The sequence below is a fragment of the Stegodyphus dumicola genome, chromosome X2 (genome assembly GCF_044657685.1).
Source record: "Stegodyphus dumicola isolate Sdum_Otavi_A_Nest chromosome X2, ASM4465768v1".
Lineage (NCBI taxonomy): Eukaryota > Metazoa > Arthropoda > Arachnida > Araneae > Eresidae > Stegodyphus > Stegodyphus dumicola.
In genome coordinates this window covers 157,571,042-157,598,534 of record NC_140781.1, presented here as the reverse complement: position 1 = coordinate 157,598,534, position 27,493 = coordinate 157,571,042, and the positions used below count along the sequence as shown (strand labels likewise).

Genomic DNA, 27,493 nt, shown 5'->3' with positions numbered 1-27,493 from the left:
CTGGACTCGTTCTTTTTCAAGTTAATGGACACGGTTGCAGACGTTATCATAATAAGATTAATTTGGTTTGGAAGCAAAACAACGTGAAGGTTTTCTACTTTGAAGGAACACTTTCCTTGTAAATTTTCTGAAGAAACTGACTGGAACACAATTTAACAGATGAGAAAATTCATGAGAAACGTAATGCAGCTAAACCACGCAGTCCTTGAAAGGGAAACCGGAGCAAACTGCAAGCGTTCGATGCTTTCGTCCAGTTGGTCACTCGTAGGTCTGATGATAAAGAGAAATCAAAATGGAGAGTAGTTCGTGGGTGCTCAATTTGAGAATTTTTATCCGAGAACAGAGTTAGCAAAGAAAATATCAGTAGCTGAAAACAAAATGCTTCCTATAATTAAATTTTTTCAACATCATTAACCCTATTTACACCGAATCTCAAAATCCTGCAAAGAATAGACAGCGTGTGGACAAATACACAGGTTTTTATGTTTTTGATTCTTAATTCAGAGTAAACAGCAACAAGACTTACATTAGCGTTTTGGTAGAGTTTCCTTCAGGCAATGCGTTCAGTACTTTGGGACCAGATGAGATCATTTTAAAGGCAAAAGGTGCTCTGCTTTTAAAATGAACAAAATAAAGCTTGAATAGAAGCAGTTTAAAGGCTTTAGAATTTTTTTCAGTCAGCGAATTGAAATGAGAGCGTTGCGTTTAGCTTTAGAAGGCAAAGTGGAGTATAATTACATATTTAAATAGGTATTTGGTTTAACTCTGTAGTGACGATGAACCGGTGGTATTCATTTAGCGCTTGAACTCAAGTTCAACTCTTTCAGTCTGAACGAGGCAATCTCGACCTGTGGCTAAGGGACTGAAATAACACTCGATATCATTAACCAAACACTGCAAACGCGTTGAATAGTTACCGATGAATAGATAATGGTGCCCTCACGACATGACCCCTGCGGCAGGTCGAAGAGGTCGCCTTTTTTTTTCTTTCTTTTCTTCTTATTTACCTCACTTTGCACCCCAACCACCTGCTGCCAAAAGGACCGCTTTCATATATACATACATATTTATATATAGAGATATATTACTACATCTACTTCCGGGTGACTTGCAACAATTCTCGCCTTTTCCTCACATCTCAGCAGAGATTCCCTTTCCGTGAGCCTGTGAGTAAGTTCTCTTATTTCCATTTTTAATACGTCTTTTTGACTCTTCTTCTTCAGACAGCAAAGGCGCCGACACTAGCTAATTCATGGGTGCTTTGTGATGCGTTCGAAATGGGATCTAGTTTAAAATGGTCTTTTATTGTGATTTCCTTTTTAAAAAGCACCTGAAACTCGACTTCTTATTTGCACTCTTGGAATTTTGGTAGTTGAGAAATGGTGCCTTTTCATTTGATTGGCCGCTTTCAGTCGGACGAATTATTATGGGAAGTCGCGTGCCACGGGCGTGAATGCTCAACTTCCGTGAATGCTCAACTTCCAACTTGTCCAATAATTTTCTTTGAGAAAATGAAGATAAAGCACACATTTATCTAGGAATCTTATATGGAATTAATCTCGATGACTAGTATCATTAAGCTGCATCTATCTGAAATGAGGTTAAAAAAAAAAAAGAAATTAACTACATGTTTTCTTGAAGAATAAATTGCTGAAATTGAGAAAATGTAAAATGTTTCTTGAAGAAACTTACTCCTTTATGTGAAGTAATATACGATTTAAGAATTATATATGTATCTTTTTTTGATAGAATTTTAACGGTGAATTTAAATTTTACCTTACCTCTTTCTCATTAAAGTCACTTACGGCAGAACTGAAAATCTCTTAATTCAATTTAACTTTGTGGATGACCACAGAGTGTAGTTAAAAAAAAAGTTGTAATTTTAATACTGCGTTTTCTTTTCTGACACTGTACATTTTATTATACGAGTGTATTTAAATTTTTTATCTAAATTAAGCCAACACTTATCAATATATTATATACTATCAAGTTAAAAGATCAATAAAATAAAACATTTATGTTTACGGTAATTGAGATTATGGACAATCTAAAACCATGAATATTAATTATTTTGTGAACGTAGTTGATTACATGCAATTCAAGGGCTCATTAAATTTAATTATATAAAAAATATTAAAATGATATTAAATTAGCAGAAAAATTTATTTCTGTATAAAACTCAATTGTTATAAGTTTTATCTCCTTATAATACGTGTTAAAATATTAATCCTGATTATTTAACCTGGCCTTAACAAAATGAAAATTTACACTTCAAATTTGTGTAACTAATTCAAATTGTGTAATATATATTCTCCTCTCCCCCAAGCAGAAAGATAAAATTCCTCTACTGTGCATATTTGGGAAATAAGCCCTGACCTTATCTAGCAGGTCCTTCAGAAAAAGGAAGGTAATAAGTAGTGTGTCCATCCAGAAAAGGCATGCAAATGTCGAAGTAAGCTTTCATATGGACAACATTGTTGTTGAGACAAACTTGTGGCACGATACATATCATTTTCGCCCGAAAGAAAAATTTTTATTAACTTACCTAGTGTCTTGGGAGATGACTGATATGAGCCTTTGGCCCTTGCTAGAACATCTGATATATTCTCTTTATTGATGAGATCCGTAGACCTAATTGTCATTTACATCCGTCCTGCAAATAATCACCTTATTGAGGAAATCATGAACCACCTGAGCTCTTTGTGCCATAATGCTATAATTCGTGAAAGCAAACTGGAAACCGATAGCACTTCGAAAAAGAGTCATATAAGGTAGGCATATAAGAGTTTCGTACGTATAGTGCTGCTCAGTTAGTCACCTTTCTCCATCGAACATTACAGCAACGAAAGTTCGTCCAACTTCTTCTTACCTCCCTGCACCAAAATATCTGCTTTAGCACTGTGGTTGTTTCTGCTACATTGGAGAGAAGGCAGCATATCTTAAAGTCTTCCCAGATCAAATATAAATTTTTACAATCCATCTTGATTCATCAGAGAGCAGGAAACAGAGATCAATGTTTTTGAGCTCATGTATAATTTCATGGCATCTTGAAACATGAACATTTCTATAGCAGAACATAAAGGGTTTGGTTTACTTGATTACGGCAAAGCGCTGGAGAGCTATTTGCTTAAGGAAAGGGATGCCTTCGTGAAGGAGTTTCTAAGAGAAACTGGCTGATATACATGTTACTCATGGGAAAATCCACGAAAGGGTCCATTTGGCGGGATTCTAACTCCGAACCGAGCTACCAGTGTTCAGCTACTTTACCGCTCGACCGCTGGTGGGCAGAAGACAAAGAGAGGCATACACCATTAAGCGTCGGTAGACAGAGTCTGTTACAGGATTTACTTCAATACCGTTATATCCCGGACTACAGCAAGTTCGAGAAAAGTTCTTTGGGTCACATCTTCAATGCAGCTCTTTGCCCTCAGTTCCAGCTCACATTCTTGTTATGGGACTCTGGTAACTTCGGTCAACTATTCTGACAGTATTACTAGCTTTTAAATTGTTTTTACAGCATTAACTTATTCTTAAAAACCTCTATCTCTCTCGTAAAAATAAAACTTTTGTCAAATAAGAATGTTTCGCAGCAATTTTAATCAATGGCACTAGGGTTTAAGACAACTGTACCATTGGCTGGGTGAACAGCCTTCTTATTTTAAAAGCTGTGTTTGGGTAAGATGCTTGGTAGCTGTTTTAAATTTTCTATTTGCCACAAACTTTTCTCAACATTCTCGGTTATAGTATTTATAGTATTAGAGCTTGTTGTTACAATTTAATAAGCTTGAACCGTTCTTCATAGCGTTGTTCTTCTGAAAGATCTACTGCAACATATTTGAATACCTATTCCGAGTTTTGTATAAGAAGATACATACATAGTATTGTTTGCCATCAATACCAAAATAAAAGCTCAGGAAAGCTGCGAATCATATTTCATATTTCTGCCGCCAACACCATAATTGCAAAAATTATCGTCTAGAATCTAGAATATGCCCTTGCTGTCTCACATTTCGGAAAAATAACATTTTTAAACTTCGATTACACACAGCGATGAGTTCACTGCTGTGAGTTTAGATAACTAGATTATGCTTTTTTCCCCAGCATTTACTGATTTTCTGTCAGCGTTCTTGTATTTAATATTTAATCTCATATACTTATAAATGGAAGAACCAAGCAACTGTCTCAAGGTTTGGAAAGCTTGCATATAAATGGCACAATAAACTAGAATTTTTTTTTTAAATAAATAAAATCTAGTTTACGTTGGCCTGACATCCATGCATTAAAATCTTGGCGGTGAAAGAGCATTTTATTCAATCTTACAAGACATTAGGTCTTTTCGCATTCTTATGAAATCGAAAAATTCTTTGAAATCTGCAGGATTTTCTATTATTATGGACTTTTATTTCTTCTATACTTGCTGCAGAAGGAACTTATTAAAAAAATTATTAAATTATTTATTATGTATTAAAATAATGTATTAAAATATATCTAATTATAGGAGCTACTGCTTTATGTGTGATAAAGGGAGTAACCAGTTACCGATTCATTTCTTAAGAATTTTAATATCAGTTTTTCATATGATTGTTCATAATTTCATTAATTTTTTGCGCGTGTAGTTCCTGGATTAGTCTCTAACTTTCATTTTCAGTCATTGCTTTAAAGTATACATAATTAATCTTTAAAAATCGTTCTGTGGCTAGTAAATCATTCATACATCTCATGCGTATATTTTGTATGGGTAGTATATTAAAATTTGATAGTTGATTTAATTTGATAGCTTTTGATACTTTTAGAATTACGAGCTAGATCTGCTGTTTCGCAGGGAACGAAAATTTGCTCACAGAGTTTTTATTAAATGTATTTAGATATAACGTGGCATATTTTGGACCATTTCACATTAGTTATTATCACACTCAAGCTGCAAGGTGTCATTTAAGTATTATGTTTTGGAAGGGTTGGGAATTTTGTGGAGCTTAAATTTAATTCCACATAACACAGCTGGGCAAGGTACCAACTTTACACCCCTCTGGGGCGAGTCATATTTTTAATACCTTATATATGAATATATATTTATATATATTCATATATAAGGTAAGAAACTAAGCGACATAAGAGTTTAAACTAATAATTTGTTAAACTCAAAGTAAAGTTTTACAAAATAAATAAAACGACTGCATTCAGCCTGTCTGCTTTAAGTATCCGGAAAATGCTTAGCTAATCAGATCATTATGTGAGATGTTAAATTCCACTTGCTTATATAGTGCTGGTGCTTGAATGGAAGTTTTTTAATAACTCTGACCTTCTAACAGCCTTGCAGATAACTTTCTGCCTTAAGCAAAACTATTCTCTCCAGAACTGACCATTCCTTCATAATTTATTTTATGCATTCAAGTATCACTCTTAGAGCAACAAACGCAAGGAACTCAACCACTGTTGTGTGAACAGCAGAATACTTCTGTTAGCATTTATGCGAGGGCGTGTAGCTTGGTTTCGAAAGCTTTGAGCTTAAGTTACGACCGCTGACGAAACTTTGGGATTAAAGTGGATTTATGGCAAGTTCAAGCTCGGAGAGAGAGCGTAGAAATATTGTATCTTCTAGGGCTAGCCTGAATTCCGATCTCCAAGGCTGAGATCAATCACTTGCGTAGGTGGTGAATTTTTTGGATTCGGAAGTTGTATTTTCTCAATTATTGTATATCTTCCACTAGCTTTTGGCAGACAGATACCGTGAGCATAGAAATTATCTATAGTAATGTTATACAGTGTTTATTTTTTAAAGGAGCTCATCTAGCCTGTAGTTAAACACCTTGGTGGATTTAAAGTCTGAAAGAGAAATTAGAAATTTTAGTAATATTTGAGCATTTGACATTTGATTTGATTTACCTGTTTTGGTCTTCATCTGGGACAGTTTATTATCTACAGAATACGCAATTCTTTTACAAAGAGATTTGTAAAGGATATTTTTGATGCGCACAGAATGTGATTTGGTAAAATTTTATGTAATTTTGTACGAGGAACAGTTATCTGTAATTCAATGAAGAAATGAATAACCGTTTACTTCCATCGTTTCTTTGCGTTCAGTTTATTTGTATGTTTTAAATATTATCGTTCTGGCAGCCAAAGTAACGTGAAACGAAATGTAACCGGTAGTTTAAGGCTCAGCATCTGACTGCGAGAGGAACTTGCTCTGGAATGGTAATCTGACTTAAAGTAGCTTGCTTTCATTGAATCTTGGGAATTATGAAATAAAATGTCTACAGTTACAGTTTTGAAATCCTCAGTTTTTACTTCATTTTGATGTATTTGAATAGAACACAGTACGTGTAAGAGTATATATTTTAGTCAATGTAATTTATAAAATTATCGTTATTTTGATTTAAGTTATTAATATTTTGAATCATTTCCATATTTTTGCCTGTATCAAAATCGGTTGTGTATTTAACGCAGTTGAGCAATTCAAAAAATTTTAACGTTTCACTGCTTAAATAAATTATAATAAAAATATAGACTGAACAAATAGTATAATTTAGTTTTAGCAAGCAGTTAGCGAATTAAAAATATTTTAGGACGCCTTTCTGCCGAACAATCTCAAATTGGTTGAATTTCGCCATTCAGTTAATGGGTGGAATTCTATTGTTAATGCTTTACTTATCTTATGATTATCTGCAATTTTATCTTGCATATGTTGTTTCAAAATCCGTATTATAAAATAATTTTTAGTAAGAAGTATATATTCTGTATATAAAGCGTTCAAAAAGTGCTTGTAAGTCTGCGTGTGTATTAAATTAACCATTTCTTGAGTTTTCCCCCGGGCAAGACCTGAAAAAAGAATCCTACTTGTTATATTACAATATTAATAATATTCGTCTGCTTCTTCTTTGACGATTTGTCCCGATAGTGATGAATGGTTAAAGCTAATAAACGTGAATAATTTAATCACACGTTCTGTTCCCAGACGAATGGGCTTCAGAAGTATTAACGATGTCTGAAGTAAATAAAACGCGATTTGTTTTAGCGAATTTTCCCTGACGACAGCCGTTCTAAAACAAGTAGTAATTTTCTTTGGTAAAATTAATTACTTGTGTGATATATGTAAAAATATAAATTCAGTATCAATTAAAAATTGCTTAAAAGGCAAAATTTTCAACTCCCATCTCGATATTCGTATATCAGTCAGAAAATAAAATAGAGAAAGTACCTGCGCACAGAAATGGCAGTATTTCTTGTAATTTAATGTACTGTGCATAAAACTTGTACTTCGAATTAATCACACATTATTGAAGCAGCTTTTGCTTCAAGAACCTGTAGAGCTGAAGTCAACATAATAGCAAAAAACCTCATTTATTCTGTGACATGTTTCGGATCCAAACTTACTTCCTGGCTCTTTCGTGAATTTTTTTCGAAAGCGAGGACTTTGTTTTTGAAAGGTCTGTTGTTGTTAGATACAGAAAGTAACTCATTAGTAACTGTGGCCACCTAAATTTTTACTTCCTAGTACGAAGTAAAGGAAGTATTGTAATCGCGAAATATTTCGGGTATCATTTTGACTATTCTCGATTCCATTTGGATAATTTTTTGCGTGAGTTTTGTACCTGAGGACAGAATAAAGGATTCCTCCCCCCAAGACGGATTGTTGAATGCATTTAAAATGGATTTATTATTATTTTTTCTCACTTTTGTTTTCTCAATCATTGGTCCTAGTCATATATTTCCAGTTACAGAAGTATTTTAAATGGCGAAAATATTCACGTCATGGCAATGTCAAATTTAAAAAAAAACTGAAAGAATTTTCGGTATATAACGAAATCTAACTACATATATAATAACAGTTTATATAGGCAGTTAGTCAAACAATACTCAATATCAGTTTATTGCTATAAATATCTAACAATATTTAATATTAGTTTGTAGAGATATTAGGTTAATTTGGTGCTGGAGACGAGAAAAATATGCAATTCCCTCACCTGGAATCGAATCTGAATCTCTCGATTACGAGCCGAGTGTGCTACCGTTACACCACGAATGCATGCAGAAAGGAGGGAGAAAATGCCTTATATATGCCCTCTTTTAAAAGCGACTGGGGAATAGGGGACCCAGTCGCCAAATCCTGGTGGTAAACAATCATCATCCGTCACCTTTTCTTTTTAGTTTGGGCGTGACTGTAGAGGCATTAGGTTATTTTGAAGTAGGAAACTCGAAAAATGAGCATTTCCATCGCCGGGACTCGAACCTGGACCTCTCGAATACGTGTTGAGTGTGCTACCGATACACCACGAAGGCATGCAGAAAGAAGAGACAAAATACCTTATAAGTTTAAAAATTCTGTACAATTAAAGACCGTACAAGGAACTCATATGGTGTCCACATCAGATTGTTTTATTCAATCTTACTTGAAAATTTTCTCTATTTGAATTCGAAAACTTACAAAATCTTATAGCCTTCATGTAAAACTTTCATCTATGAAGACAAACCCTCCTCCCGCACATGCAGTTTTAGTACTTTGCCACAGGAAATTATATAATCTATCTTAGCCTCGCTGCTAGACGTGGTATAAATAGCAACTATTATTCTATTTGAAACAATTTATAGTGGCAGAGGCATTAAAATTTAAGTATACATATCTACTTTTCTAATGCAAGCTAAATTTTAGCTCTGTTTTCTGCAGTCTTTGGAACAAAAAATCGCGTATTTCCCCTTGTTACATCTGGTTCCTAGTTTGTATTATTTTTTCTTGCGCTTTTTTTCTTATTTCGTAAGCATTTTCATCATTATATTACGTGATTATGTTTGTTTTCTAGTCATCAATGTCAGTTGATGGTGTAATAGTTAGATTTCAGAATTATAACAATTATTCTTCATGGAAAATAATTACAGTGATTAAGTTTTCTAAAAACTTTTATTTGATAAAAATTTAATAACTAGTTAATGTAAGTTAATAAAAATTAATTTTATTTAACACAAATTTTATTCGATTTGAAGTTACTGATTTTGACAAGCTAAAAAAATATTTTATATTTTGCCAAACAACTGAGCAAATATTCAGCTATTTTAAACTTACAAGGGAAAGGATTGGTAAGTACTTAAATTTGCTAAAATGATAATTTAAATTACGTTCTTTGATAAATTTTGCTCAGGTGATGCAGAAATGTTTTAAATCATTTTATATGTCAGAACTGCTAGCCAGGCCTTCCGGGTCTCCAACTTGGTAACTAGTCCATTCTTCTGAAATGTTGTATATTTGTGCCTGAAAAGACAATGACCCTTGGGTAGGGCAAATGGGAGCGATGACTGTGACACTGAGGTCGAATTGGGCCATTGTGCAATCGTACATGCCTTATGGGAAAATGAAGGTCAAATAACGTTTCTGTCTTGCTTGATATTGTCACTTCGGCATCAAACGAAAGAAATGGAAAAAACGGGCTGGAGTTTTTTCCGATGACCACTTTCATTTCTTAATGGCTTTATGAATTATTAATATAATATCAATTGAGAAGGAAGATTTTCTAAATAGAATACTAGGAAATGAATTATTGGGTTCACAATTAATTTTAAATTATCACATTTCTATAAAATGTGTTAAACGTAAGTTATAAATCTGGTCTTTTTTTAAAGAAGTTATGCTGTTATAGGAAAAAATGACTTTCCTTCCAATTAGGTTTATTTAGTCATTAAGTTACAGACTGTCTTATTTGATAAAATGAAGAAAAATTGAGGAAATCTACCTTTGATTACTTTATACTTCCAAATGTTTAAAATCAAAATTCTATTTGGTCACTTTAAGCTGCATTGTATTTTTCTAAATTTTATTAAACGAATTAGTTTTTATAGGAAGTACATATTTAGTGTTTCTTAGAGATGTTGCTATTCGGCTGCAGTCCAATGCATGTTTTGCCCTGAATAGCATTCTTCAATTTCTCTCATGAACTCTTCATGTGTCTACCCAATTCTATCTACTGTTTGAAGCAAAGGCTTAGTATCCGGATTCGATATTAGGCATGTCTTCCTCTTTAATATTAATCATTTTTAGCTTTTAATTGATAATAATGGAAGTCTATGTAACATGAATTTATAGAAAATAAGCAAGATATGGAATTTCTAGAAATACTGCAATATTCCATAAAAAAGAGAGAGAGAAAGTTTTAACAATAAAAAAATTAGTAAAATACAATCCCGATTTTGCCACATAAAAGGAGATAAATGATGATCGGATAGCCGGGATTGTCGGATAATACGTAAATGCGAAAATTCGGTTACTAAAGTAGATCCGCCAAGGGGAAAGAAATATTAAAACGTGGTGCAATATAAAAAAAAGACATAATATCTTAATAATGAAGTTAGTAAGCGATTTTATCATTTTTATGCTTATACAATAATAAAAGTTTTCGATGGGAAATAAAATTAGATCTATTACAATGTACACTGCCGTATTTAAAAATTGCACATACAAAACAAATGCTGGAGTATCGATTAACTGGCCGCAAAGCTTTCCGGCTGTTTCAACATATGTATAGAATTTAACTTCGACAGGTATTTCCGTAATTTAAATAAGCGTTGTAATTCTTAATATTGATGCGTTGTAGTTTTAATTAAATTGCGTCCACCCACATAAGAGATCGCGAAAAACTTCGTCCCATCAAAAAGAAATCATTCATGAAAGAAACTTTCATTGAGAGAATTTTATCGCTTTTAAAATTTGTAAAGTTGTCATGTTAAACTAACCGGTTATTATGATTTTAATCTTGGTTTTAACTTCTTCTTTCCGTATTCCTCACCGGAATGCAAATTATATTATAGTGTATTTAAGCATCAGGTATAAAATCTTGAAATAGGGTTTTCATTTAAGTATAGTGTGACTTTTTAAGTGTGACTCTTTTAAGTATAGTGTAGGAATTTGGTTAGTAGGTAATTGTTGAAAGTCTGCATAAATTTATACTTTAGCATTAGAATGCTGGAGAACAGGGGGAAGAAAATTGCATTGAGAGAAAGCAAAGTGCTAACAGGGCCTGTGAAATTGTGAATAGCAAGCTGAAAAATGCAAATTTTAACATTTATATGGCTAAACTATTCTTCCATTCAGATTCCTGGGAAAATATGAGATTTGAAGTGCTGAAGAGATGAAATGTTTATTCCAACAAAAAGTGTTGTGCAACTGATATTTAGATTTAGACATTTTACTAGATGGTTGTGAAGGTTGGCTCATGTTGTTAAATTTAGAATTTAAAAGCTTAGCCAAGGTAAAAGGAAAGATGGTGATTTCTTATGTTAAAACTAACCATTCATTATGATCTTGATCTTTACTTTAACTTCTATTTTTCTTATTCTTCACCAGAATGCAGATTATAATATATTTAAGCTGAGGGCTTTTGGATCTAGAGAGAGAGAGAGTTTCTGGCATTCGCGCTGCTTCATTAGAATTATGCCACCTCTAGTTAAATGTAATTATTTGGGTTATGCATGCTGTCGCAGCCATTGTTTTAAATTTACAACCTAATCTATAATTTTGAGAACTGATACCTTTCTAACATAAACCAAAATCTTTTCTTGGTGAGCCTCCATAATGGATAATTGTGCACTCATAGCTTCAGCTCTCCTGCAGTCAAATTGCTACTTCGCACCAATTACTTGGTTTTGTTACTAACCATGCCATTATCTAAAATGTGATACTCTATATAAAATTGTGTAGTGCCTATTGCGTCCATGATCATATATGATGAGAAATGTTTTTGGTAATTAGTTCATATCCACCAATAAGAGTAATATTCAATTCGCCATTGTCTGTGTACAAGTCTTTCCTTCGAGTGTCATCTTTCTAACTATGCAGTAAAGTTTTCCCAGGATATAATGTGAAGAACATTTGCCAATTTGTTGTAGCTCACTCCAAGTCTTCTTATTCCATATATATATTTATATAGTGTGTGTCAGCAGATTGTTTGCAGACTTTCAGGAGAGAGAGAGTACACCTAGACTGCAAATCGCATAGCAATGCATTGTCGGAAACACGTTGGCGTGGTAGTGACGGCACGAAATAGAAAAAAGGGAGGACACGCAAACAATGTGACAAAACATGTTTTATTATGTTAAGTGCGGAGGAAACCAACAAATAAGCACAGAAACAGATGACTATCATCGTTAAAGGTGTTAAACTTACCATCCTGGACATGGACATCTCCGCCACACCGATGAATAAATTGAGGCAACTTAGTATTTAACTGTGTAGTCTTAGACTCATGATCAACGTTTAAAGTTATTTGACTATTATTATTTATAAGTCGTGGTTATCTGTAGAGCACGAGCCGTGCCCTTTATGTTAAAAGCTCAGTTAAATAAAAGAAAAGAATTAAATCTTTTAATCTTTTAAGTCTTTGTCGTGCTATTTTAGATAACTCGCAACCTGTTTAGTAAGGTTATGAAATTAAAACTCCAGTATCAGACTAAGTACTGTATGGTTTCTCTTATTTTGCATAACAAATTTATTTTAAGTTTGATACCTTTCCTGAATTTCTCAACTTCCCCTCACATTTTCTCGCCAGGATACAAATTTAAAGTTAAGTGAAGTGAGTATTTAAATGGGTGAATCTCTGAGTTTAATAAGAGCTTGTTTTCGCTAGCCAGCCCACGTTTCGTTGCCATCTCACGTTACGCTAATAAGCCTCTTGGCCATTTCGGATTATCGTCACGGCTGTTAGGTTTTTGTTGAGTCAACATGTTAGGCGTAACTTAACGTGCTAATCCAGCACTATTTTATTTTAGATTTTGACTTGAATTATATTCTAGGTTTCAGTTTCACCGCATGTTGACGGTGCCATTGTAAAGCACAAAGATCGTGCCTTTCTGCTAATTATTCGAATTAAATAAAGGATTATTTTCACCCTTCCTCTGTGCTGGTAATTTATTTACGCCTGTGCGAAGATTCGCCAGATTCATTGTAGGATCTAAATTTAGTTTATGTGGAATAGCAGAGCCAGATCTTACAGTATAACCTTATATGTTTTTAAAATTAAATTGGATCAAGTTTCAGAATAAATACCTTAGCTAAAAAAACTATTTGAAAATGCATAACTTACGTCGATGCAATAAAAAAAATCTGAGTGCAAAGCATGCCAAGTTTATACACACAGATAGCTGCCCTTTTTACAATGTTTTCTAAAGCATATTGGCTGACATATGTGTTACACACGAAAACACGTCGAAAATATTTACTGAATCAATATGTTTCATTGGGAATAGATTTCTGGTTAATGATCTTTTATTGTAACAAGTCGATCAGTAGTAGATGCCAACAGTAAAGTGGAGAGTAATTTATGTTGTGTTACTGCATTTAAAGTGAATTTTAAAAAAGGTAGTTTACTTCTAAAAATCTCATAAATTTCAATGCAGGTTTCAAGGAATTTTTTCAATGTGTTGTTGTATTTGCAAAAACGGAAGTAAATGGATGCCTAAAATGTCACTCGAAACAAACACGTTTTTCCCATTACGCATTTAGGAAAATATTTTCAGTCATATATTGTTGTAGGATTTCGTAATGACAAAAACTACTGAAATGAAGTTAGTGTTGAGAGAAAGTTATCATCCCTTTGTGTATCCCGCTGTCTAACACGAGGGCGATAGATTTCAGAGGAATGCTGCCTCCACCCTAGGAGTTGACAAAAGGGTGCGGGTGGGGTCCTCACGAACTTTGCTTACGTCACTGGCTGATCCACCCTGGCTCCACCTGTGCCGCCTTGGGTGGCAACAGGTGTCTTGGGTGCGGCTGACAAAGATGTTCTAACGACGCCACTTTAGTGTTTTTTCTCATAGCCTAGAAATCTGTGAACTGTGTCTGCTTACACTCGGGATACAACCATTCAGAATAAGCAACAAGTCCCGCCCTAATATTCTAACTATCAATGAATGTGGCCCTAATCTTTTACTATAGAGCTAACTTATTTGAAATGTAAAGTTTATTATGGAGAAGGAACAGTATTAAATTATTTTTATAGGTGATATTTTATGCTTAACATCGTGGCGAATTAGAGAATGAGAAATCTTCAGGGATGATTATGCACGCCCTTATTCAACGACTTTGTTCGTGATAGGAACTCAATCTGTTAGAAGAAGAATAAGCTACGAATAGAGAGAAATTCTTACCGCATATTCTAATAGTATAGAATAAATTTAATGCTTAGTTTTCGTGCAGAATCAATTATTTAGCCTGCTAATGAATCAATTAACAGTACCGAATGAAGATTATACTTTTCAGCGATAGTTATATCGGTTGAAAGGTACAGTTCCACTTCCCAAAGTTTTGATGGGGAGTTTGTCTCAAAATAGAGGAACTATTTGAGTAGAATAAACGAGGCGGAAAACAAAATGTAACTATAATGCGTAAATAAATAAATAAAAGTGTGCTAGCTTCTAGAAATTTAGGATTAAAGTCACAGATTGATTTCTACCTAGGCTAGTAGGATTTGGGCTTAAGGCCCGAGGATTTACGAAGGCGAAAACTTTTTGTGTTTTCTTGTAATATTAAAAAACTGATATTGATCACATCATAGGGTTAGTTATTGCCTTAACAGAACTAAAAGCATAACAGTCATACAGAATCTAAAGTTGTAAAAAATCTCTTTATTGTTAACCGAACAGTATGCTTCTACAAAATTAAAGCAATTTGCAAACTAGAAGCTCTACATCTTGCACTTTAGCAAAGAGACAATAATTACTTGCGGGTGACAGCAACAGCTTGAACTTATTTTAAAAAGTCATCGAGCTTCCTTAATTTGGAGGTCCTACTAATGGCCGAGCGGTTAAAAATTGCTGAATATTAGTAGTTCGTTCTAAGTTCAAACCAAGGCGACAGGAACTGGCTACATTGTTCGTTTTCATGGGTTATCTATGTGTAACGTAAATACAAGCCAATTGCCTTTTGAAAGTCTTCCACAAAGACATCCCCTTTCCTCAAGCTGATATTCCTCTTGCGCTTTGCACTATTCAAATAACTAATTAAACAACTTCTATTCTGGAGGGATTCTTCTTGATATATTACCGTAAGATCTAATACTTAAAATTCAGATTCTCATTTACTAATCAGAAACCACCCTTTAAAATCCGCAGAATTATCCACTGCCTTAATAGGCAGAAATAATTACTGGCAGGTTAGGGTAAAACCTCTTAGACGAAAAGGAATATTCTACAGTAAAGTAAAGTATGTTCAAGTAAACTGCTCAACTTTATAGATAATTTGAACTACGCAGCTCTGGAGGACTTATATGTGAGACCTTATGCGTTTACTTTCCCCTCCATTTCGTTCCGAGATAAGCATTTCTGTTCTTTTCATTTTTTTTCCCTCTATATAATTACTTTTTTCTCTCGTAATATGTTTTTTTCTGCAAAACTTGTGCTTTGTTTCAGTCTAACTTTTCTACCACGTTTTCTGTCTTTCATTAAACCCAACTTCTTCTTATATAATTATTCTTATCAAGCATTTACCCAACTGACCCAGTCACATTTAGTGACTAGCAACATGTTCTGTAGATAAACTGTTCTGTAACTTGTATACTTTGTGTATCACATTCTGAAAACTTTTCGAACTCTTTTCTTGTAGACCTTTTGCATTTGCATTTGCATAGACAAAGCGTCTCCTTTTCTTTCACCAGCTGTCAGTTTATCAGGATTACTATTTCGCCTAATCGCTTTGGCGAATATGTGGGTGTCTTGAGTAGAAGAGTAAGTTTAGTTTAAACTATGTCCGATGAAATTGTAGAAGATATGGGAAGGGTTTAATTACCGTTTATTCTTCACAGTTTACAGCTACTCCTGCACTTTGGGATACAAAGACCAATACTTGTGGTCTAACCGTAAAAAAAAATAAGAACTACAAACTAACTAAATTTAAATAAGAGCTAAACTCAAATACTTTACAAAGACCAGTAAAGGCCTTTTAGATCTTTACGAATGTAGTACGCAGAATGCGGGAAATCTACAATACGTCTTCAATATCAAGAGAACTAAATTTCTGGCCTTAAAGGCACAGCAACTGACTGAGCGCGCGTGAAATAAGGTGGCGAGAAGTTTCTTTCTCTAACTCCTTCTTGGTTAAAAGTCACAACTTAAATACTTAACAGTTTGCAAGCTCAATTTGTTTACTAAAACTAACCGCGTTTATTCTGGCCGGAAGTGGAAAATAAGAGGAGACAGTAAAGTTTTAAAATAAAATACACGTTAGTAAAACTTAAAATTCTTATAAGTTCTTCCTTTAATGGGACTCACTTCTCAGAACTCTACAACGTGACGCCAGTCTACTCAAGAGCAAATTAAGTCACGCTAGACAATGTCAATATAGATAATATAGCGAATCCAAATCACTTAAAAGGAAAATACTCGCTTACTGAAAAATCTATGCTCTAGTTCTCTACTTTCATAGCAAGCCAATTTACATTTTTAAGAGCGTATTCTCAAAAGAGGTAAAAAATTGTAGAATCAATTAACCAAAACTGTCACGCCTTAGTTCAATATAATTGCCATCTGTGAACTTGCAAGGAAAGAACAACGATACTAGAATATATTTTTTTTCATTGATTGGTAGATTCCGTGACTGAAAAGAATTGTTTGCAGGCACTTTAAAAGCAGTAAAATATGTAGATATACGAAACACTGTTTTTTTACAAGTTCTTAGTGTAAGGTTTTTTTTCTTCTGTTGTACTTTTCTTCTTGTATAAGATAATGAAGGAAGATAGCGAGTTACAGAGATTTTTAAAATCGAATATGATTATTATGTTTTCCAAAATGTTTATGTTATCACATAACTTCTGATTACTATTGACTTAGATATTGTTTCATAACATATAAAAAATAGGTATTATTTTCCTGTATTTTTTAATAAACCATGGCACTAGCAAATGAGGTATTTTTAGAAGGCTTCTTAATTTCTTCGTTCTTTTAATTTTTCAGCGAAGGAAACGTGTACCTCTTTTTACTCGTATCTGGGAACAAAGTGAAGTTTCTTTGTTTCGTTATTCAATAGCAGAACTGAGAGCCAGTTAAAGAAAGTTTCTCGAGAAGTTTCTTTTCTGAAAGTAGGTAGGTCTTCTTTCCTTTTCCTCAACTCAAAGATAACCACTTTTCACTTAACCCTTTGCGGCACAGTGTGTCCGGTCAGGACATACCTAAAAGTTTCCTTCTGTACGCACAGAAAAATTGAATGAAAAAGGATTTATAGGTTACTCTGAACTTTCTTTATTTACAGTAGATGGCAGCTCAACACAAACCAGTCCATATATTTTAGCCATGTTTAGTTTTTTAAGACCCTCATTTTTCAAAGGAATCTTCCAGATTTTTTTAAGGTATAATAGGAATTGTTTGAAAAGAAATTTCTATGTTATTTTTTGGCTGTATGCTAATCTACTTATTGTATATTAGTTTTAAATTTTTACCTTGAAATCTTGCCTAAAATCAAACGGCGAACCCTAGGTGTGCCCAGACCGGGCTCACCGATAATCTAGGACAACTGAGAGTCTGTATTCTTTGTTTCTCCGCATCTCATTGGTCAGTTCATTGACAATAAGGCTCGTTTGAGCACTCTTTTCGAAGCTCTATTCAATCAGTGTGCCACTTTGCGCACACCCACAGAATTAAAACGATAAGTGCTATCTTCACAAAATTTTACTTGTGTACTCCTCTAGGCCTAATTAGACTGCCTACCTTTTTTTTTTTTTTTATCAAAACTCAGACTTAAAAAGGTAGCGTTCCGGAAAGGGTTAATTATACAACTTAATCAGCGTAATGGACCTAACTAAGGCTAAGAAAGTGTGGCTTGTGGAAGCCCATTTTTGGAATTTCTGTTGTTTAGAAAGTCAGCCTAAATATGCTACTAGCTGAAAGTATTCTTGAGAGGTCGTGGTAGGGAAAGAAGGGTGGAAGACCCTCGGACCTCTCCTCTACCGCGGGGTGCTTTCCTTCGAAACTGAGCGAAGTCGTACTGTCACATGTATGGTGCTCAAGGCTGTTGCCAACAACAGGCACAATTTTTTGCAAATTGTTTTGCATGCAAAAGTTTTTGCAAAATTGTCGTGATGAATTTCGTGGGCTTGTTCTGATGTTACTGTCAGAGAAGTGAGATAAGTCACAACACACCATAGTGAGGGAAATATCAACCAGAAAAGTGTTTTACATAGTTTAATTTAAAAAAAGCCATCCTTATGTGCCTAACTTAAGCCATCTTCATGTAGTTATATTTTGAATGTAAATATTGGCATAACCAGCTGGGTGTGTCATGTTTCTACATATTTTATAATTGTGTGTTATATTTTTGCATATTTTTTACTACACCCTAAATTACCTTCAGTAACATAAGAAACAACTCGTTGATTGGAAATGTCTTCAGAAAGCTCGTATAACATTGGATACGAGCAAAATTTTATTTTTGCATATAACGTTCTTAACATGTATCCTCTTTTGGGTTAATAGTTGTTACTTAAATAAAATGTGGATTTAGAATGTTAAGTATTTGCCTCCCCATGTTTGAAACAAACTCTTCTGCATGAAAGTATTATAACATTTTTACCTTCTAGTGGCCAAGACCATAGAACACTAGCAGTTCGAGCCGGGTTCAAATCTCAGCGAACGGGCTGGCTGCATAGGTGTTCGAGAGATTTTCCTCGATATGATGTACACACGATACAGTTTACGTAAGGAAGTCTTCGACAAAAGTATTAATTAAACAATCCTCTAAGTTCAGTTTTTATAATGAGTGCATGGAAGAATTATTGCTGATAAGCTAACTCAGTATTAACCAACTTATTCTCAAAGGATCTCCCACACTGCTATCGGAAATTTAAAATAAGCAAATTGTAGGGTTTTTTTTAACAAGTTTTGAATAGAACGTGCTTTTTTCTTTTTCTTCTTCTTTCTAATCCAAGGAGTATTTCATTTAAATTTCTAAACTTTAACCTTTTTGTTGGAAGTGTGTCTAATATAATTCATCTGGAACGCAGGTCAGCGAGCTATCAATTCTTTTTCCGATAAAGTTAGCTGAGAAGGCTCGGAAGTTTTCATAATTAAAGATAAAATACGAGATCTGAGATCTATATATAGAGCATTAACCGATGCTATACAACTAATTAACTATATGTATTCCATTTCTGCTGCCAACAATGGCATGCAGCCATTGTTGCTTATATCAGCAGGGATATTGCTTATTTCATCGTAATTTTTATATGTAATACATTTTTATTGATTTTGTTTGATAAAGTTGTTCTGTAGTGGAAAATTCTATGCAGCTTCTAAATTTAATGTTTGGTGTTTCCTTTAGGAATTTTTGCGGTACATTTAAAATCCAGACGTAGGCTGACCGCGTAGCGCCTAGTATGTAATAAGAAGATTAAGTGCTGATTAGCAAATTGGCCACGTCAAAATACTTCATTTACTAAAAATTTCGATTCATAAATAAATGCGAAAATTTTGTACAACAATCCTGAATCTTGCACAGTTAACCCTTTTACTTTTTATACATGTATATAACTGTTCTTATAGGGACCCAATATGGTGTAAACTGTATGTAAATATAGTACAATAGTTTGTTATGATGAAAATAATTTAGAGAAGAAAGGGTGAAAATCCGTATAGTTTGTTCCCATTAATGACAGAAGCAACGTTGTAAGACTAATAAAAAACAGATTAGACATTATTGTGACAAATTAGACATTACTTTCTTTTGTTTTTCCTTCATCTGCTACTGAATGATTTAATTCTGATATGGTACACAATGAAGTCCTAGGAAATGTAAAACGTAAAATAGACTGCATGTAAATCTTCATCAGACTTTACCAGATTTACGCTGCAGTTTACTAGCAGCGTAATATTTGCAATGTAATGTTTCTGTTCCGTGCACACAGAATACAAAACGTATAGAATGGCAGTGCTATGTGAAAACCCTGGTGGTTATTGGGTGTACAAAGCTTGAAACCAAGCATATTTATCAATATGCATGAAGCTAATGAGTTTGTTAATTTTTTTTTAAAGAATCATTGAAAAAAAATTGTATTCCACAGATATACATGATATAAACCTGTGCATTTCCGCTGGTGTGGTTTATATTTTCAGTCTGCTTCAGCTCAAAATATTAGTAATTAAAATAATTTAAAGTACTTTTGTATTATTGTTTATTTAGCTGCACAGTCCTGTCTTTCAAAGGCACATATAAATGTGAATGAAGTGAAAAAGCGAGATAGAAAATTAGTCATTCCTAAGTTACAAAATAAATAGTCTTGTCACTGAGAATTTGTGACGATATATTTCCTGTCATAAAGCTGCGTTGAAAATCAGGCCTAAAAATAATGACATATTGTTAGCAAGTAAAATAAATTGCTTTTTCCGGTTCATTTTATTTTCAAAGGTAAGATACTTCATCTTATTGCATCTGTAAGGCACTGCTAATGGGTATGCAACAGCGAATACTGCCTCAATATTTCCAATTTAATTGAATCTTCACTTTTGCTCTATTATTCTTTAACTACTTGGTTTTCCACTGCATACGGCAGGTAGAAGGTATGATAAATGAAGAAATTCTGGAACAGTTCTGTATGTGTTTCAGGAACATTGATTAAAGTCCGTCAGGTGGATTTCCGAAGTGGATGAAGATATAACGCGCCATTTCAGCCGCTGATGGGTTACCTTTGACCAGAACCCTTAGAGGCCCTCGCATTAATCCAGCTATAATTGAGTATCGTAAGAAAGGTCTGACAACTGTTTTTATCCGATTCTTGGAGTAATAATAAGCTTTTTTTAACTCAAATATAAGGCTAGCTCTTGTACAGGTGAAAGGCAGATTTAGATTTATGTAGCTTTCAGATTACCAATATGTTATCCAATCCATTTGAAATGCCATTTGTATCTTAACATGTGCAGTTTTGTGCGTGTTTCAAATGAATCAATACTAGCTTATATTTCTTTTCTTTAAAATGAGAACTTGGTAGCATTTTAAATCTTATCAATGGAAATTTTTAGATTTATTTGTGTTGTATATGTCACGGTTAATTATATTTCTCTGTTTTTAAATTTCTGTTTTTAAATTTCTGTATTTTTAACTGATATTCATTTGCTACGTTATTTGAGGTATTCTATAAGAAAAGAATATTTCATTATGTTACTAAGAAAAATAATCTCAAAGAAAAACTATATTAAGCATAAAACTATATTAAACTATATTATAGTAGTAAGAGATATCACAATGGCCTTCAAAATAGTACTGTGAAACCTTGGCTCACAAACTTAATTCGTTTCTAAAGTTAGTTCGTCATTCGAAATACTCGTAAACCGAAACTTTTTTCGCATGAAATATGTAAGATAGACAAAGTTCATCTATTTTAAAAAGTACGCTAAAAGGATTGAAAGAGTAGAAATGTAATGAATAGAATTAATAACTCTGTTAGCGGAAGTAAAAAAAAATCTCCTCTGTGCAATGAATTCCTTTTTGCGTGAAAAGATTCATGTCGTTTGTACAATTTCTAAAAACCGCTTTCATCACCGCATTTGTACAGTTTCTAAAAACCTGCATGTGGAAGAAATTAAGAGCTAATTTTCCACATAAGGGTATTCCTCTATTGACTGAGAAATCTTAATTCTGTCTCTCGGGAGAATTATTTGCAGTTGTCAAAGTAGTTTAAATTGGCTCTTAGTAAAATCTTTAGAACTGTTATAGGCATTGAGAGCATTTCTAGTATTGAAGTTATTAGTGGTGGTGCCTCTAAAAGTGAACTGGTATATGCCATTAGAGAACTTCTCCTCAGTAGCTCTAGTCTCATCAACTTGCAGTGGATCAAAGCCCATGTAAGGCACGAGGGAAATGAAAGGGCAAACATGTTGATAAAGGTAGCAACAACATAAGTTCCCGGTTACGGAACATACTAACCAACCCGGAATCAATACTGAAAAGTAAACTCAAAATAAATGCGGACAACAGTTGGCAAAGGCAACGAGACGAAGAGACAGCAAAGAGTATCTTTAATGACTATTTTCCAAAAGTCTTGTCAGCCCTAAAATCAGAAAGCTTCATCCTGACCTAGCTGTACACTGAACAATGCCCTACACCGGCCTATCTAGGTAGGTTCGACCTTAGGGACTCAGATCAATGCTCCTGTGGTAAAGTAGGCAACTTGAAACATTCCTTACATGAATGTACCGTAACATAGAACATGCATGTCTCCGAATCGATTGAAAAAATCTTCAAACCTGGAGAATTCGACTAATGGAAAATGTAAAAAGTCTAAAGAAAGCTCTCAAGGTAACTGCATATATTAATGCTAATAATGACAATATATAAGTTTTCCGCACAGCACATTGCTCCTAATACAGAATTGTCTACTGCGAAGTACATTGCTCCCTCACTATTAATTTGTAACGCATATATTTTCTTATGTTGTATAAACTGTTATCTCGAAAATAGTATGTAAATATTTCTGTGAATTATTATTTTAACACTAGCATGTATTTCCTAAAACGTTTCTATAATATCTGGCACAGTATGTGATTCTGTGAAGTTAATGTAAATAATCCTATAATTTATGCAATGCAGCTTTCAAGCTTATGATATATTGTTCACTTGTAAACAACACAGGATTCCAAAATATTTCCTTCGAGGGACCATGTGATTTAACAATGTTTAAATTATGTCACCTGTCCAGCCCTCCAGGGCCTTGGTAGTGGTGCACACATAGTAGATTTTCGCCTCCCGACGACACGCAGTTTATGCATATTAGTAAGCCTGTTGTCCTCATAGGAATGTAGAGTACCGAGAGTGGGTATCATTATTACTCTGATTTTATTTGATCACGCAATTTTCTGTCACACAGAACAGCATTGCTAAATCTAAAAGCGCCTTTCAACAAAAAGTCTACATCGTGCTAATAAAAAGTTTTGCCTTTCTTATTAAACTGAATCGTAGGGATCATATATGTGAGTTTCATAAAAACACAATTTGTATACTTTTCACATATTTAAGATACTTGAATTCTATGTTTAAAAGAAAATTAAATTTTTGTTAAAAAATTAGTAAACCTTTCCTTTATGTTTTGCTTTTTGTTAATTAATTGTCGGTTTTGTTCTTTAAATTCCGTAATTATCTTTATTTAGTAGAACGCTCCAATAATTTACAACCAAATAACTTTTCTAACCTAACATATATGAAACTGTACTCGGAAAATGATACAAAAAATGGCAATAAACCATACAACGTCTTTGTTCAGCTTATATTTTATGAAGCAAAAAGTGTCCCTAAAGCAGGAATTGTCGAGTGGAGAAATGTTACACAATTATAACTCTCTAGAGACTTTAAATAAAATCAAGATTTAAAGTTATCATGGATAATATTAAAACTGTAGTTACACTGCAATGGATGAAACTTGTTTTTTAAACTTCGAAGCTCCTTGCATAAAATCATTCAGTGCTTGTAGTGCTTGTATTCTTGTTCGATAGCCTGAAGAAATAGATTATTTGGATTACAGCAAAGCATGCAAGGTCTATCTGCTTAAGGTAAGGAATGCCTTCGTGGAGGAGTTTTAGGGAATTAGCTTGTATTCACATTATACATTTAAAAACCACGAAAATTAACTAACCCGTTCGCTGGGATTTGAACCAGGTCGAACTGTCACTATTCAACTATTTTACCGCTTGGACCAATAAGTGAAATAATTTTGAAATAAGTTTCTAGTTGTATGAATTTAATAAGGGAAGGGGGAAAAAGGCTGCAAATGTGCTGTTGAGCTTACGTAGTATTGCAATAACCGCATAACAAAAAAAGTATAGGATTCTTTACTATGCGGTAATCCTAAAGTTTAACGTATGGAAATGGAATAATGCCCATAAAAGTTGAACAGATGCTATTGTTTCTCAACTGTACAGCGTTGAAATTTATGATTACACGTTGCTGAAGATGGAACACTTGCTTAGAGTAATGGTATGGCATTTCTCAAGCAGTAAGAGATATCACAATGGCCTTCAAAATAGTACTGTGAAACCTTGGCTCGCAAACTTAATTCGTTTCTAAAGTTAGTTCGTCATTCGAAATACTCGTAAACCGAAACTTTTTTCGCATGAAAAATTAATGTCAAATGAATTAATTCGCTCTCAGATCCCACTGATTGAAATGATTTCTTAGCAAAGAATACTTTGAATATACGTTCGTAATGTAAAACCGATGGGAAATTCATTAAATCTAACACATACACAATATTAACCTACACACAACATTTAACGCAATACTAAACTTATAAATCATTAGAAAAGTTGAATTAAATGTTATTGTGTCTTTACGGAGGAAAGTAGAAGGCGTAAATAGAAAACAATGAAGAAAATCAATAAAGTAAAATGTTATAGTTTGGAAGGAAATCCTTTTTGGTAAAAAATATAAGATAGACCGCTGTCTTTCTTTCTTTTTTTTTCCTCTTAACATCTCTCGCTCAATTTGAGAATCGCTGTGCTATATCTTAGTTAAGTTAAGTTACGAGAATCAAATAACTAAGAATATTCTTCCTTCCATCTTCTTCTGAAGATATTTCCAATGCGTAACATAGATACAAGGCAGTTTCCTTTAGAAAGTCCTTCACGAAGACATTTCTTCCCTTAAGCAAACAGTCTTCGTGTGCTTTGGCGTAATAAAATAAACCTAACCAAATTTGAAGATATTTTCCCTACTGCATTAACTGCACTTTAAAGTATCATTTGCTGTCGGCTTACTTCGTATCTCAAGATATCGTTAGTCATTCAATATTTTTTCTAGAAAACCTGTTCTTGTTTCAAGGCTATGGTGACCCATCAAAGTTCTGCTTTAATACTAAATTGCTTCATCACCAATATTTTTCACTTCGAAATTTAAGCGTGTTAATTTTTTTCTCATCCCCACCGTCCCCACAAAAGAAAAAAGGCTGATATTGTGCTGCGGAAATTGGCCATGATATTTATACGCGTCATCTTCTAAGTGACTATGAAATAAAAATGAATTTAAGCGGTATTATATCCGAAATGATAACGTCTTGGAAAACCATAAATTTTGCTTCAACCTAATTGCAAAAATCATGTTATGTCATAAAATTACAAAACTATTTTCAATAATAAAATAAGAATTTCGATGTCAGCTTACATTTGTACCTGTTTACGAGTTTGCGAGGAATGGCTTGAAAATGCATACTTCGTGCCATTTAATCTCCAAGTGAAATTCATTAATTAAAATCGTTCCTTGAAAATTCTCGTTTGTAGTTTTTCCTTCGCCCAAAATATTTGCATATTTAATCATATTCCGCTAATGATACCAGTTACTTATTAATCATCAGTTCTACTTAATTCTGGATTAGGACTATATAAGCATTCTCATAAAAATGTCCTTTATGCTAACATTTTCCAGAACATTCTTTCAGTTCATAACGTTTCTGCATAGCCGCCTTTATCTCTCACTCTTCATTCAGCTGTTATAAAATTCAACAGCGATTTGTAGAGACATTAGACTATTTTGGAAGCAGGAATAACGAAATATCAGCTACGCCTCAGTGGGATTCGAACTACATTTCTTTTAATTGCTGGCGGATATGATAACAGTTAACTCTACAAAAACACGCATGGGTGATTTCGATATTTCTTATAGTCTCCCCAACTTAATGGACTACTGGGAAGAGGCACGAGCCCTAGTAAGCCAAATGAAGGTGATTATAAATTATCGTCCTCTTTATTTTAGTTAGGGCGCCGCTTTTGTGTATTTTAGATTTTTCAGAGGAGGGAGCACGAGAAACTAGTAGTGTCCTTATCGTAATCCACGGAACCAGCAACTGCCAGCTGGACTTGTTACCACTTACACTAAAAGAGCACGCGGGGTTATACGGTTTTTCCTTATAGATTTAACTTATGAAATCGGTGCAGTCTTTGGTCTGACGGGTTATAGCGTAAACCAGTTACTAGTTTACTTACCTTTTGTTTGTCTCTCTGTCTAGTGGGTTTTTTCAGTCATTTGTAATCAATATTGTTTAATAGCTATTTTATACGTAACGTATGCAGCAATAGTACAGTAACCTGAAACGTCAGCTTATTTTCACTTTTATCAATAAAAAATACTCTATATAAGTAATTTCACATGCATGGCTCATGGAAAGCAAAATTTATATCTAACACGGTTCCGCGTATTGTAACGTACACAAAAACACGTTTTCCATGCATCTTAACATCTGCCTGTTATTATAAATTGAAAATTATTCCTACTTTTAACCGATCAAATGTGCGAATCTTGAATGTTGAGAAAGAATAAGAAGCAATTTTTATTCGTCTGACATGCATGAAATTTAAGGTTTCGTTGACTGAAAGAGGCGAGAAACGAAATCCATTTATGTTGATAGGAGCACTGATAATTGCAGAGGTGAATCATTGCTTCGTGGTCGACGTACTGACAAATAGCGAAAATCTCCACCGAAATGTAGCACCTAAATAACGAAGAATATTCCCGAAGGCTATCAAATATGAATTATTTGACTACAATGTATCATCGATAGAAATGACCAGAAACGTGATAAACTGGCTTTTCACGACTTACACGACGAAACGTTTAACTATGTTCAGTAGCGTTTACCCAGGTTGGCAATGCTTCGCTGTTTCAAGTTACTTCATACGAGCATGTCTAAGATTTTGCCAAACTAAATATCTCTGACTTCAGAAGTGAAAGACCAATTTAATAGTCGTTTTCTTCCTAAACTTTAAATAAAAATTTGCGTGGGATGAGGGAACTTGGCGTAAATTTAAGCTTGCCACTAATTTGATCAAATTTGCAAAATTATATTAAGCTATAGTAAATTCTTTGCAATACAATTCATTATCTAGGTTGCTCTCGGCCAATTTCTATTTTTACTGTCGCTTATTAAATATTAATACTAATGTAGCATACTGTTGAATACTTTCGAAAATGAGATCCTTTGTGTTAAATTATGCTTAGTATTTTCATCATATGTTCCAAGTGTACCATTATTACTTACTTCTGTGTCAGATATAGCAACTTTCTCCCTTCTCCACGTAAATATCAATTCTGTTTTACCTCACTAATGTTTTCTTCTTTTAGAAAATAATAACCGAAACATTACGATAGAAAATAAGCGTAGAATTAGCAATAAGTAAGCAACGCGGGTGATTTTTCCGTTATGTGTAAAGTTCCTAAACAAATTTGCACTGACTTGCTCAGGATTAGATTAATCGAGTTATTTAATTAAGGGCAAAATATTCGAGCAAGTTTGCTCAAGAATTAGTTGTTTCTGGGTAGTTGTTTTCTTTTTCAGGTGTTACAGCGGATGTATCTTGACAAAGTTTATACATCTCACTGTAGTGTTTTAGTAAAACGAAGAACGAACCTCTTTTTGTTTGTTTTATTAGCTACACTTGTTACGTAACTTCAAAAAATGAAATAAGAATTCTGAGGGAAATAGTATCATGCCTGCATTAACCTGATATTGTAAAATGAAAGTACTATATAAAAACCTATCGATTACTACGTTCA

The 27,493-nt window shown here is 33.7% G+C and overlaps 1 protein-coding gene across 3 annotated transcripts in view; it reads left to right on the top strand.

Moving 5' to 3' along the window:
• The window catches only part of LOC118188762 (uncharacterized), an 819,948-nt gene that overhangs the window by 175,713 nt on the left and 616,742 nt on the right, over nt 1–27,493 (top strand). The window contains exon 2 of one of the 3 annotated variants that reach the window (XM_085809661.1): nt 16,927–17,051. The exons of 1 other annotated variant lie outside the window; for it this stretch is intronic. The gene's annotated coding sequence lies outside the window, so the exon portion shown is untranslated. Of the gene's footprint in view, nt 1–16,926; nt 17,056–27,493 lie in introns of all 3 variants that reach the window. One more of the 3 variants, XM_085809660.1, reaches the window with a different exon arrangement.